Source organism: Carcharhinus amblyrhynchos, chromosome 7 (genome assembly GCF_965287045.1).
Source record: "Carcharhinus amblyrhynchos chromosome 7, sCarAmb.v2.hapA, whole genome shotgun sequence".
Lineage (NCBI taxonomy): Eukaryota > Metazoa > Chordata > Chondrichthyes > Carcharhiniformes > Carcharhinidae > Carcharhinus > Carcharhinus amblyrhynchos.
In genome coordinates, this window is record NC_137330.1 from 122,733,169 (window position 1) to 122,747,853 (window position 14,685).

Below are 14,685 nucleotides of genomic sequence, written 5' to 3' on the forward strand. Positions count from 1 at the left end.
CCCCATGTCACAATCATCTTGTGTGACTCAGACGCATTACCCCTCCTCATCTACTTACAGCTTTTATCATATTATTCAACTTTATGTCATTTCCTACTCTAACACATTTCTCACCATTTGTCTCACCTAACTATCCAAGCCAAAGCATCTCTTCTTGGTACCTGAACCATTACTTCTGGAGTTTCCCAGGATATGATTTTACCTGTTAAAAACCTGTTTAAAATAAGTTTAAAGCACTTTACTCTTTGTAGAACTGTTTAAAGCATTTATTTATTGTATTTACTGCTTTAAGAATTCTGAGGGTGTGGTGAAAAGGCATTTGTGGACCAGCCTGCTTTAAATCAGCTCCAGGTTTAAAAGGAGGCCTGGTGTAGACAGCGGGCAGCGGAGTGAGTGGGCAGCAGAGTGAGTGGGCAGCAGAGTGAGTGGGCAGCAGAGTGAGTGGGCAGCAGAGTGAGTGGGCAGCAGAGTGAGTGGGCAGCAGAGTGAGTGGGCAGCAGAGTGAGTGGGCAGCAGAGTGAGTGGGCAGCAGAGTGAGTGGGCAGCAGAGTGAGTGGGCAGCAGAGTGAGTGGGCAGCAGAGTGAGTGGGCAGCAGAGTGAGTGGGCAGCAGAGTGAGTGGGCAGCAGAGTGAGTGGGCAGCAGAGTGAGTGGGCAGCAGAGTGAGTGGGCAGCAGAGTGAGTGGGCAGCAGAGTGAGTGGGCAGCAGAGTGAGTGGGCAGCAGAGTGAGTGGGCAGCAGAGTGAGTGGGCAGCAGAGTGAGTGGGCAGCAGAGTGAGTGGGCAGCAGAGTGAGTGGGCAGCAGAGTGAGTGGGCAGCAGAGTGAGTGGGCAGCAGAGTGAGTGGGCAGCAGAGTGAGTGGGCAGCAGAGTGAGTGGGCAGCAGAGTGAGTGGGCAGCAGAGTGAGTGGGCAGCAGAGTGAGTGGGCAGCAGAGTGAGTGGGCAGCAGAGTGAGTGGGCAGCAGAGTGAGTGGGCAGCAGAGTGAGTGGGCAGCAGAGTGAGTGGGCAGCAGAGTGAGTGGGCAGCAGAGTGAGTGGGCAGCAGAGTGAGTGGGCAGCAGAGTGAGTGGGCAGCAGAGTGAGTGGGCAGCAGAGTGAGTGGGCAGCAGAGTGAGTGGGCAGCAGAGTGAGTGGGCAGCAGAGTGAGTGGGCAGCAGAGTGAGTGGGCAGCAGAGTGAGTGGGCAGCAGAGTGAGTGGGCAGCAGAGTGAGTGGGCAGCAGAGTGAGTGGGCAGCAGAGTGAGTGGGCAGCAGAGTGAGTGGGCAGCAGAGTGAGTGGGCAGCAGAGTGAGTGGGCAGCAGAGTGAGTGGGCAGCAGAGTGAGTGGGCAGCAGAGTGAGTGGGCAGCAGAGTGAGTGGGCAGCAGAGTGAGTGGGCAGCAGAGTGAGTGGGCAGCAGAGTGAGTGGGCAGCAGAGTGAGTGGGCAGCAGAGTGAGTGGGCAGCAGAGTGAGTGGGCAGCAGAGTGAGTGGGCAGCAGAGTGAGTGGGCAGCAGAGTGAGTGGGCAGCAGAGTGAGTGGGCAGCAGAGTGAGTGGGCAGCAGAGTGAGTGGGCAGCAGAGTGAGTGGGCAGCAGAGTGAGTGGGCAGCAGAGTGAGTGGGCAGCAGAGTGAGTGGGCAGCAGAGTGAGTGGGCAGCAGAGTGAGTGGGCAGCAGAGTGAGTGGGCAGCAGAGTGAGTGGGCAGCAGAGTGAGTGGGCAGCAGAGTGAGTGGGCAGCAGAGTGAGTGGGCAGCAGAGTGAGTGGGCAGCAGAGTGAGTGGGCAGCAGAGTGAGTGGGCAGCAGAGTGAGTGGGCAGCAGAGTGAGTGGGCAGCAGAGTGAGTGGGCAGCAGAGTGAGTGGGCAGCAGAGTGAGTGGGCAGCAGAGTGAGTGGGCAGCAGAGTGAGTGGGCAGCAGAGTGAGTGGGCAGCAGAGTGAGTGGGCAGCAGAGTGAGTGGGCAGCAGAGTGAGTGGGCAGCAGAGTGAGTGGGCAGCAGAGTGAGTGGGCAGCAGAGTGAGTGGGCAGCAGAGTGAGTGGGCAGCAGAGTGAGTGGGCAGCAGAGTGAGTGGGCAGCAGAGTGAGTGGGCAGCAGAGTGAGTGGGCAGCAGAGTGAGTGGGCAGCAGAGTGAGTGGGCAGCAGAGTGAGTGGGCAGCAGAGTGAGTGGGCAGCAGAGTGAGTGGGCAGCAGAGTGAGTGGGCAGCAGAGTGAGTGGGCAGCAGAGTGAGTGGGCAGCAGAGTGAGTGGGCAGCAGAGTGAGTGGGCAGCAGAGTGAGTGGGCAGCAGAGTGAGTGGGCAGCAGAGTGAGTGGGCAGCAGAGTGAGTGGGCAGCAGAGTGAGTGGGCAGCAGAGTGAGTGGGCAGCAGAGTGAGTGGGCAGCAGAGTGAGTGGGCAGCAGAGTGAGTGGGCAGCAGAGTGAGTGGGCAGCAGAGTGAGTGGGCAGCAGAGTGAGTGGGCAGCAGAGTGAGTGGGCAGCAGAGTGAGTGGGCAGCAGAGTGAGTGGGCAGCAGAGTGAGTGGGCAGCAGAGTGAGTGGGCAGCAGAGTGAGTGGGCAGCAGAGTGAGTGGGCAGCAGAGTGAGTGGGCAGCAGAGTGAGTGGGCAGCAGAGTGAGTGGGCAGCAGAGTGAGTGGGCAGCAGAGTGAGTGGGCAGCAGAGTGAGTGGGCAGCAGAGTGAGTGGGCAGCAGAGTGAGTGGGCAGCAGAGTGAGTGGGCAGCAGAGTGAGTGGGCAGCAGAGTGAGTGGGCAGCAGAGTGAGTGGGCAGCAGAGTGAGTGGGCAGCAGAGTGAGTGGGAAGCAGAGTGAGTGGGAAGCAGAGTGAGTGGGAAGCAGAGTGAGTGGGAAGCAGAGTGAGTGGGAAGCAGAGTGAGTTAATAGGGCTTAATATCAAAAAGGGCTTGGAGGAAAAAGGCCAGGTGAGTTTGTTTGAAAAAAAACAAGGAAAAAAAATTTTTTCAAAACTACTACAGCAAGAAACAAGGAAAAAAATTTTTTCCCCATAAAAAATTACAGTGAATAATGGAGGGGCATGTGATGTGTGGTTTCTGTATGATGTGGGAACTGGCGGACCCCAGGGTCCTTCCCAGTGACCATGTCTGCAGTAAGTGCAGGTTGCTGGAGGAGCTCCAGCTCAAGGTGGATGAGCTGGCCTCTGAGCTACAGACACTGAGGCTCATCAGGGGGAGAGAGGGTGCCCCTAGACTGGCTAAATCTAAGGGTCAGGGACAAAAGGGGGCTGCTGGGAGGAGGAAGGGGGGTGAGGAGCGGAGGCCTCAGCCTCTTAATCTGCATAACAGGTTTGAGGTTCTTGCTTCCAGTCTGGAAGAGGACGAGGCAGGTGAGGTTGGTGAGCAAACTGCACACGGTACAGTGATGCAGCAGGACATAGGCAAAGAGAAGGGGAAAAGGAACGTAGTAGTGATTGGGGATAGTGGGGTGAAGGGTATTGACACTGTCCTTTGTCACAATGACAAAGTGCACAGAAGGGTGTGTTGTCTGCCTGGTGCTCGGGTACAGGATGTCGCAGCTGGGCTGCAGAGGAACCTGGAGTGGGAGGGTGAGAACCCGGTCGTTGTAGTACATGTGGGTGCCGGCGACGTAGGCAAAGTGCGGACTGAGGATCTGGGGAGGGAGTATGAGAAGCTGGGAATGGAATTAAAAAGTAGAACCGACAAGGTGGTCGTCTCTGGGCTACTGCCTGAACTGAGTGCAGACGGGCGTAGGGTTGACAGGATAAAGGAAGTGAATGGGTGGCTCAGGGATTGGTGTGGGAGGAATGGGTTCGAATTTATGGGGCATTGGCACCAGTATTGGGGTAGGTGGGACTTGTTCGGGCGGGATGGGGTTGGTCTGAATCGTGCTGGGACCAGAGTGTTGGCGAATCGAGTAAAGAGGACTGTAGACAGGGCTTTAAACTAATTAGGGGGGGGGAGGGTGCGAGGGTAGGTGACGCTACGAGGTCTAAAGTTAAGGATAGGGTACAGGTAAGGGAAGAGGCCAAGGATGTCCCAATTGGTGGCGTTACGGCAAATAGGGTCCAGGTGAAGGCTGGGATGAAAGCGCTTTATCTGAATGCACGAAGCATTCGGAATAAAGTGGATGAGCTGGTGGCGCAGATCGACACAAATGGATACAATCTGGTGGCCATTACAGAGACGTGGCTGCAAGGTGACAGGGACTGGGAGATGAATGTACAGGGCTATCAAGTGTTTAGGAAGGATAGGCAGGAGGAAAGAGGGGTGGCGTAGCTCTGCTGATTAAGGATAGTATCAAGGTGGTAGCAAGGGATGATATCGGAGCCAAAGAGCAGAACGTGGAATCGTTGTGGGTGGAGATTAGGAACAGCAAAGGGAGGAAGACGCTGGTGGGTGTCGTCTATAGGCCCCCGAATAATGATCTGGAGGTGGGGCGGGCTGTTAACACGCAAATAAGTGCGGCGTGCAGGAATGGGACGGCAGTAGTTATGGGAGATTTCAATCTGCATATTGATTGGTCGACCCATGTTGGACGAGGTGGGCTCGAGGAGGAGTTCTTGGAATGCTGCCGGGATAATTTCCTTGAACAGTGTGTGTTGGAGCCGACGAGGGAGCGAGCTATCTTGGATCTGGTGCTATGTAATGAGGCGGGTAGAATTAGGGACCTTGCGGTGAAGGATCCTCTTGGAGAGAGTGATCATTGTATGGTGGAGTTTCTGGTGCAGATGGAGGAGGAGAAAGTGGGTTCCCGGACACGCATCCTTTGTTTGAATAGAGGGGAGTATGGTAGGATGAGAGAAGAATTGGCAAATGTGGACTGGGGGAGTGCGTTGGAAGGTAGGTCTGCTGAGGAGCAGTGGAGGATCTTTAAGGAGATCTTTCTTGGTGCTCAGCAGAAATTTATTCCGATGGTTAAAAAGGACAGTAGGAAGAGAGGCAATAAGCCGTGGATAACGAAGGAGGTGAAGGAAAGTGTTAAATTAAAAGCGGAGGAATTTAGAGTAGCTAAGAGCAGTGGGCGAGAAGAGGATTGGGAAAGGTTTAAATGTCAACAAAGATTGACAAAGAAGTTGATAAAGGAGGGTAGGAGAAGCTATGAGGCTGGGCTAGCACTTAATATAAAAAAGGATAGCAAGAGTTTTTATAAATATATAAAAAGGAAGAGGCTGGCTAGGGTGAACGTTGGTCCTTTAGAGGATGAGAAAGGGGACCTAGTGGTAGGGGATGGGGATATGGCTAAGGTCTTGAATAACTTTTTTGTTTCTGTCTTCACGGAGGAGGACGTGAATAATTTGCCGGGTGTTAGCGATGGAAAGGTGGTAGGAATGGAGGGTCTTAATGACATTACTGTTACTAGAGAGGTGGTGCTCGACAGACTGGAGGGGCTGATTGTGGACAAGTCCCCAGGACCGGATGGAATGCATCCAAGGGTTCTGAAAGAAATGGCGGAGGTTATAGTGGATGCCTTGGTGGTTATTTTCCAGACGTCGCTGGATTCCGGGGAAGTGCCGGAAGATTGGAAAACGGCTAATGTTACGCCGTTGTTTAAGAAGGGTGCCAGGCAAAAGGCGGGGAATTATAGGCCGGTTAGTTTAACGTCTGTGGTAGGTAAAATGTTAGAATCCGTCATTAAGGAGGAAATTGCGAGGCATCTTGAAGGGAATTGCTCGATAGGGCGGACGCAACACGGTTTCATTAAAGGGAAGTCGTGTCTGACAAATTTACTGGAGTTCTATGAGGATGTGTCTAGGGCAGTGGATAGAGGAGAGCCGGTGGATGTGGTCTTTCTTGATTTTCAGAAGGCGTTTGACAAGGTACCTCACAAGAGGTTATTGCAGAAGATCAGGGGACATGGAGTTGGGGGTAGGGTGTTAGCGTGGATAGAGGATTGGTTGTCAAATAGGAGGCAGAGAGTGGGGGTCAATGGGTGCTATTCGGATTGGCGGTTGGTGACTAGTGGGGTGCCCCAGGGGTCGGTGCTGGGGCCTCAGCTATTTACCATTTATATAGATGATCTGGAGGAGGGAACCGAGTGTAGGGTGTCGAAATCTGCTGATGACACCAAGATTGGGGGAAAGGCAAATTGTGCGGAGGGTGTGGAGAGTCTGCAGAAGGATCTAGATAGGCTGGGCGAATGGGCCAGGAAATGGCAAATGGAATTTAATGTTGGCAAGTGTGAGGTGGTCCACTTTGGTAGGAAGAATGGTAGGAAGGACTATTACTTACGTGGCGAAAAACTGCAGCAGGCGACGGTGCAGAGGGACCTCGGGGTCCTTGTGCATGAGTCGCAAAAACCCAGCTTGCAGGTGCAGCAGGTGGTCAGGAAGGCGAATGGGATGCTGGCCTTCATAGCGAGGGGGATTGAATATAAAAGTAGGGAGGTCTTGCTGCAGCTGTATAGGGCATTGGTGAGGCCGCAGCTGAAGTACTGTGTGCAGTTTTGGGCGCCGCACCTGCGCAAGGATATTTTGGCCCTGGAGGGAGTGCAGAGGAGGTTTACTAGGCTGATACCGGAGTTGAGGGGATTGAGCTATGAGGAGAGGCTGAATAAACTAGGCTTGTACTCGTTAGAGTTTAGAAGAATGAGGGGAGATCTCATTGAGACGTATAAGATGATGAATGGGATGGATAGGATAGAGGTGGAGAGACTCTTCCCGCTCAAAAAAGACACTAGGACTAGGGGGCACAGCCTCAAGATAAAGGGGAGGCGGTTTAGAACGGAGTTGAGGAGGAACTTCTTCACTCAAAGGGTGGTGAATCTCTGGAATTCTCTGCCCGTTGAAGTGGTGGAGGCTGCCTCGCTAAATATTTTTAAGAAGCGGGTTGATGGGTTCTTGATAAGAGAGGGGATTAAGGGTTATGGGGAGAGGGCGGGAAAGTGGAACTGAGCCACAACAGATCAGCCATGATCTTATTGAATGGCGGGGCAGGCTCGAAGGGCTAGATGGCCTACTCCTGCTCCTATTTCTTATGTTCTTATGTTCTTATGACAAAGGCTCCTTCCAAAGCTTCATCTACATGCTATACATTGCTCATATCATCCACAATTGGGGAGCCAGGTTTCACTGTTCTACTCCTTCAACTGTTTATGATGGACAAGTCAACCATCAGAATGACTGAAGTCATTGTTATTGGACCCCACTACAACCATCTACGCAGGCTGAACCAAGGTGGCAAGTGGCATGGTGGTTAGCACTGCTGCCTGACAGCGCCAGGGACCTGGGTTCAATTCCAGCCTCGGGTGACTGTGTGGATTTTTTTTTATTCGTTCATGGGTCATTGGGGGCGGGTTTGGTGGTGGTGGTGTCGTCGTCACTGGCTGGCCAGCATTTATTGACCTTCCCTAGTTGCTCCAAGGACAGTTAATGTCAACCACATTGCTGTGGCTCTGCAGTCACATGTACGCCAAACCTGGTAAGGGCAACAGATTTCCTTCCCTAAAGGAACCAGGTTGGTTTTACCGACAATGGTTTCATGGTCATCAGTAGATTCTTAATTCCAGATAGTTTTTATTGAATTTAAATTCCACCATCTGTTGTGGCTGGATTCGAACACACATCCTCAGAACATTAGCTGAGATTCTAGTTTAATAGTCTCACGATAGTACCACTAGGCCACCACTTTCCCTTTCACGTTCTCCCTGTGGGTTTCCTGTGGGTGCGCCGGCTTCCTCCCACACTTCAAAGATGTGCGAGTTAGGTTGATTGGCCATGCTAAACTAACTCTTAATATCGGGGGGCTAACGGCGTTAAGTATGAGGGGTTAAGGGAACGGGGCCTGGATGGGAATGGTGTCGATGCAGGCTCAATGGACCAAATAGTCTCCTTCTGCCTTGGGGATTCCATAACCAAATTGCTCTTAATTGCAGAGCTTCTGACCCTGTATCCAGGCCATCAGAAAGACCAGCCAACTTCCACCTTTAAGTGTCACTCGTCTTCAGCCCTCCTGATACAGAAACCTTCATCCAATGTTTTATCACCTCCAGAATAGATTGGAGCTTTGGGGGACTGCAAACCAATTTAAAATTCTCAGCCTTTTCCGTATCCATCTCTAACCAAGTTCCGTAACTCACCCACAACTCTGTCTATCCAACACCCGCGTACACTGACCAATCACTCGGCAGGTCTCGCATACACTGACCAATCACTCAGGAGGAGTGGTGTACACTAACCAATCACTGAGGTCTCATGTGCACTAACTAATCCATCTGGAGGTCTCATGCACACAATCAATCAGCAGGTATTGATGCACAGTGGGTAACACCCCTGCCTCCAAGCCAGATGCTTCTGACTTGTGTCCCACCCAAGACTTAATTACCAAAGAAGGAGCTATAGCATAGGAGCTATAGCATAGGAAATAGGAGCAGTAGGCCATCTAGCCCTTCGAGCCTGCCCCGCCATTCAAAAGATCATGGCTAATCTGGAATGGATCAGCTCCACTTTCCTGCTTTCTCCCCATAACCCTTAATTCCCTTGTCTATCAGAAACCTATCTACCCATGACTTAAATATATTTAGTGAGGTAGCCTCCACCACTTCAATAGGCAGAGAATTCCAGTTGAATATCAATCTGCAAGTCCTTCCAACATACCAATGGCTGGCAATAGGAGATCCCTGATCGGCCATGTGAACCATGGGAAAAAAGTTAGAGCTTCTACCATCACTATCCATGGGTCTAGACTGCAAACATGTATGTAAAGGTGCACATTATCACAGCAACTCAAACTCCGAGTGAACTATAAAAGACAACCACACCAATACTCCTCCCACATCCCACCAATAATAAATTATCCTTCTGCTGTTAGTCCTACTCTGGGATTTCCTCCATAAACCTCTGCGCCTTGCTTCTGCTCGCCTCCTTAAGGCTTATCACCTTAACCAGACTTTGATCAACGGTAATATCTTCTTTCCTTAAGCATTCATTTTCTCTGGTTACACTTCTATTAAGAATTTTCACTTGTGGGAAATACAAGGTGTTATTAGGCGCTAATAAATCAAAGGAAGTCCTTCCACAATGTTAGAATGAGGAGCTTGCTAACAGAACAACTATTTAAGGGTAAAAGCACAGACATATTTAAGGTGAAGCTAGACAAGTACAAGGAGAAAAGAATAGAAGGTTATACCCCTAGAAAAAGGATGGAAGGAGTCCCATGCAGAACAAACAATTACGTGGCCAAACGAGTTAAATTAACTATCAATGCTAAATTCTGTGTAATTTCATAAAATGCCTTGGAACACTTCTCCAAATTGAAGACCCTATATAATGAAAAACTGTGAAGGACAAGATCTGACACTGGTATGGTCAAATAATCTGTCAACCCTCATCATCCAGCTTAATAATAATGGATTCTTAAGGACAACATGTGAGCACTCAGCACCGTGGCACATTGTCTCGGAAAGAATTACATTGCAGTGAGGAAGCGTTAACACATGGAAGAGAATATGCATGCGTGCAAAGCCTCCTCTGAAAAATCAATCCATTCAACACAGAAGACCATGTCACTTTCACTCTAGTATGGGAGCACAAAGCGTGATATGGCCCGGGTGGGACAGCACCAAGTGACTTTGGTATAGATGGGAAACTCTCTGAAGCTGATGAGTGTTCAAAGCTTTAATTAGGAGTGAGTGAGGTAAGTGATTGTTTGAAACATATTTGAAGGCTTATCTCTTGTAATCACAGTCAGTAGCATGAATTTGTACTGGAGTTACAGATTTTGAACTAAATTAATAGCCCAACTAGCTGAAGTACTTGGTATAGCTACAGACAACTGTTGAATGATATTTCTCAACTTGAACCTGTTTACTTAAATGAAACACATTGAGATGGCAGGTGACATGTTGCACTGTTGCATGTGGGATCTGGTGGACTACATCTGCAAATGTTTGTAGTAAGGAACTTCAGCATCCAAACTTAGAAACCTAAACTATAGTGCAGGGAACAATATAATTAGGGAGACTGAGACTGTCCTCTGCAGCAAGAGCAACAGTCCCAAAGGTTGTCCCTGAACACTTCCTTGGGGCTGAAGAGGAACTTGGAAAAAGAGTGGAAGGATCCACTTGTCATGATCCGGGCAGCTGCTAACAACTGCGTGGTGTTTGCACATTCATTGTATCACTGAATCCCTACAGTGCAGAAAAAGGCCATTCAGCCCACTGAGTCTGCACAGGCCACAATCCCACCCAGGCCCTATTCTTGTGTTTGTGTGGGTTTCCTCCCACAGTTCAAAGATGTGCAGAGTAGATTGATTGGCCATGCTAAATTGCCCCTTAAAGTCCAAGATATATAGATTAGGGGGGTTAATGGGACAAGTATGTGGGATTAGGAGATAGGGACTGGATAAGATGTTCTCTCAGAGAGAGTTGGTGGAGACTCAATGGCCTTCTTATGCACTGTAGGGATTATTGAATTTGAATTAAGAGGTTCTGCTCAATAAGTACAAGCAACTAGGGACAAAATGAAAAAGCTGAACCAGAAAGGTAATAATCCCTGCATTAGTACCTGAACCACAAGCAAATTCCCACAGTATAGTGGTGCCAGGGTTTGGTGAGGAACTTGCAGTGGGAGGGTGGGGATCCAACAGTCATGATCCATATAGGTACCAGTGACATAGGCAGCAGAAGGAACGATGTTCTGCGTAGAGAATACGAGCTAAGTACTAAATTAAAATACAGAACCTCAAAGGAAATCATTTCTGGATCATTACCTGAGCCACATGTAAACTGGCATTAGGTAAATAAAATTAGAGGATACACCATCCATGCCTAACTAAGGAAGTTAGAGATGGTATTAAATTGAAAGAAAATATGTACAATGCTGCAAAAAAATAGTGGTTGGGTGCATTAGGAAAATTTTAGAAATCGATAAAGGATGATTAAAAAATAAAGAGGAACAAATTGGAGTGCAAGAGAAAAGCAGAAAGAAATATACAGAAAGGAACGCAGCATACAAGTCCACCAGCAAATAAGATCATAATGGAGAAAAATGGTAATAAGATAGAATTAAAGACACTTTCTCTGATTATAAACAGCATTCGCCACAAAATGGAACAATTGATAAAACAAACAGAAAGAAATGAGTGTGATATGAAAGCCACTATAAAAAATGGCTGCAAAGTAATCATGGCTGAATATTCAAGCATGTTTGCAGCCTTCAGAAATGCGATTCCCAGTACTGGACATAATAATCAAGTTGAGGCCAAACCAGTGGTTTATACAAATTTAACAATTTCTTTGCCTTATTGATAAAGTATACAGCATCCAGCATCCTAAGCTTTAATAACTGCTCTCTCAACCTGTCCCTGCCACCTACAATCATTTATCCACATACATACCCAAGTCAATCATCTCCTGCAACAGTTTGGAATCATTCCTTCAGTTTATGTTGTCTCTCCATGTTCTTTCTACCAAAATGAATCAATTCCCACTTGCCGACATTAAACTTCAATTGCCCACCCATTTGATTAAGTTGTGTTCTTTTGGAGTTCCTCCTCAGTTCACAATATTTGTATCATCTGTAAATTTTGAAATTGTACCCTATACATCAAGTTCTAAGATATTAACACACATCAGGAAGCCAGAAGTCTCTGCACCAATTCCTGTGGAAGTCCACAACAAACCTTCCTCCAGTCTGAAAAAACAGCTGTTATCCTCTACCCTGTTTCCTCTCACTCACCAATTCCATATTTTTTCACTCCTGTTCCTTTCAGCCCACAAGCTCTAATTTTGCTCAAATCACATCTTTCAGAAGTCCATGTACACATCAGCAACTTTACCCTCATCAACCCTCTTTGTTACCTGTTCAAAAAAACTCCAAGTTAAAAACAAGTTGCCTTTAACAAATCAGCTTGCTTTCCTTTTGCCCACATGATCATTAATTTAGTCCTGAATTACTGTTTCTCAAAGCGTCTCAGAGTTTAAACTGACCAGCCTGTCGTTGCTCCCCACTACCCTGCCCCCCACCCCTCCCCCCTCCCCTGCCCACGCCCCCTGCCCCCAACACCTCCTCCTCCCCCCACACCCCCTCCCCCTCCCCCCCTCCCTCCCCACCCCCCACCCCCCCTCCTCCCTCCCACCCCCTCCCCACCCCCCCTCCCCACCCCCCTCCCTCCCTCCCCCCCCCCACCCCCCCACCCCACCCCCCTCCCTCCCTCCCCCTCCTCCCCCCCACCCCACCCCCCTCCCTCCCTCCCCCTCCTCCCCCCCACCCCACCCCCCTCTCCCCCTCCCTACCCCCCCCTCCCCCTCCCACTCCCCCTCCCTCTCCCCCTCCCCCCCACCCCCCTCTCCCCCTCCCTCTCCCTCTCCCCCTCCCCCTCTCCCCCTCTCCCTCCCCCCCTCTCCCTCTCCCCCCCCCTCTCCCTCTCTCCCTCTCTCCCTCTCCCCCTCCCTCTCTCTCTCCCCCTCCCCCTCCCTCCCCCTCCCCCTCCCTCTCCCTCTCCCCCTCTCCCCTCTCCCTCCCGCTGACTGAATCTTTTGCTTCTCCCCCGGCTCCTGGGCCCGGACTCACTCTTTCCGCCGCTCTCCCACTCTTTCTGACGGATTTTCCCTCCAGTTTTCTCGGGTTTATCCCGGTGTTTCTCCCGGTTTTCCCGGTCTTTCTCCCAGTTTTTCCTCTCGGGTTTTCCGGATCTTTTTCGTCTTTTTCCTCCCGGTTCCGTGGCGCAGAAACGGACAGCGACGCCACTTCCGGTGCCCGCGCTACGGGCCGCGGCCGGGAGCAAAAATCACCCAAATCACACTCTGCAGTTCACACACTGACCATCAGAGGCAGCAGCGAGACCCAAAGCCACACTGCTGTTCCCAAACTGACCACCAGGGGCAGCAGCGAGACCCAAAACTACACTGCTGTTCCCAAACTGACCACCAGAGGCAGCAGCGAGACCCAAAACCACCGCAGCAGCTCCCAAACTGACCCCAGAGGCAGCAGCGAGACCCATACAAACCACACAGTAGCTTCCAGACTGACCGCCAGAGGCAGCAACACCCATACAAACCACACAGCAACTCCCACACCGACCACCAGAGGCAGCCCTTCTGTCCAAACTTCCCCAGTCCCCTCTGTCTGCGCTGCTCCCCCGGTGCCCCTCTGTCTGCGCTGCTCCCCCGGTGCCCCTCTGTCTGCGCTGCTCCCCCGGTGCCCCTCTGTCTGCGCTGCTCCCCCGGTGCCCCTCTGTCTGCGCTGCTCCCCCGGTGCCCCTCTGTCTGCGCTGCTCCCCCGGTGCCCCTCTGTCTGCGCTGCTCCCCCGGTGCCCCTCTGTCTGCGCTGCTCCCCCGGTGCCCCTCTGTCTGCGCTGCTCCCCCGGTGCCCCTCTGTCTGCGCTGCTCCCCCGGTGCCCCTCTGTCTGCGCTGCTCCCCCGGTGCCCCTCTGTCTGCGCTGCTCCCCCGGTGCCCCTCTGTCTGCGCTGCTCCCCCGGTGCCCCTCTGTCTGCGCTGCTCCCCCGGTGCCCCTCTGTCTGCACTGCTCCCCCGGTGCCCCTCTGTCTGCACTGCTCCCCCGGTGCCCCTCTGTCTGCACTGCTCCCCCAGCTATTAACAATCTTTATCAATGATTTGGTGTGGAGGTGAAACGTAATTAGGTGGATTGTGAATTGTGAGGAAGTTGCAAAGTGGTTTCACTCGGATTTCCACAGCTGAGCGGACAAGAATATGGCAGTTGGAATATCAATGTGTTGGTCTTGACTGCAAGAGGATTTCATAGAATCCCTACCAATGCTGTATAGGGCATTGGTGAGGCCGCAGCTGGAGTACTGTGTGCAGTTTTGGGCGCCGCACCTGCGCAAAGATATTTTGGCCTTGGAGGGAGTGCAGAGGAGGTTTACTAGGCTGATACCGGAGTTGAGGGGGTTGAGCTATGAGGAGAGGCTGAATAAACTAGGCTTGTACTAGTTAGAGTTTAGAAGAATGAGGGGAGATCTCATTGAGACATATAAGATGATGAATGGGATGGATAGGATAGAGGTGGAGAGGCTCTTCCTGCTCAGAAAGGACAGTAGGACTAGGGGGCACAGCCTCAAGATAAAGGGGGGGCGGTTTAGAACGGAGTTGAGGAGGAACTTCTTCACTCAAAGGGTGGTGAATCTCTGGAATTCTCTGCCCGTTGAAGTGGTGGAGGCTGCCTCGCTAAATATATTTAAGACGCGGGTTGATAGGTTTTTGATAAGAGAGGGGATTAAGGGTTATGGGGAGAGGGCGGGAAAGTGGAACTGAGACACGACAGATCAGCCATGATCTTATTGAATGGCGGGGCAGGCTCGAAGGGCTAGATGGCCTACTCCTGCTCCTATTTCTTATGTTCTTATGTACAGTGTAGAAGAAGGCCATTCAGCCCATCAAGTCTGCACTGTCAACAATCTCACCCAGGCTCTATCTCTGTAACCTCACTTATCTATCCTGCTAATCTCCCTGACAGGGGCAATTTTAGCATGGCCAATCCACCTAACCCGCATATCTTTGTATTGTGGGAGGAAACCGGAGCACCCAGAAGAAACCCATTCAGGCATGGAGAATGTGCAAACTCCACACATACAGTGACCTGAGGCTGGAATTGAACCTGGGTCCCTGGCACTGTGAGACAGCAGTGCTAATCACCATACTACCATGCTGCCGATTTGAGTGCAGAAGTAAAGATATTTTGCTGCAATTGTATCAAACTTGGTGAGACCACACCTGGAGTATTGTGCACAGTTTTGGTCTTTTTAACTAAGGAAAGATAAACTTGCAATAGAGAGAGTGCAACGAAGG

At 51.0% G+C, this 14,685-nt stretch overlaps 1 protein-coding gene across 2 annotated transcripts in view; it reads right to left on the bottom strand.

Annotated features, from left to right (window-relative positions):
• cul9 (cullin 9) overlaps nucleotides 1–12,633 on the bottom strand; it is a 230,272-nt gene extending 217,639 nt beyond the window's left edge. For both annotated transcript variants that reach the window (XM_080193074.1, XM_080193073.1), the window contains exon 1: nucleotides 12,451–12,633. The gene's annotated coding sequence lies outside the window, so the exon portion shown is untranslated. The remainder of the gene's footprint in view (nucleotides 1–12,450) is intronic.
• Between the last annotated feature and the right edge of the window lie 2,052 nt (nucleotides 12,634–14,685).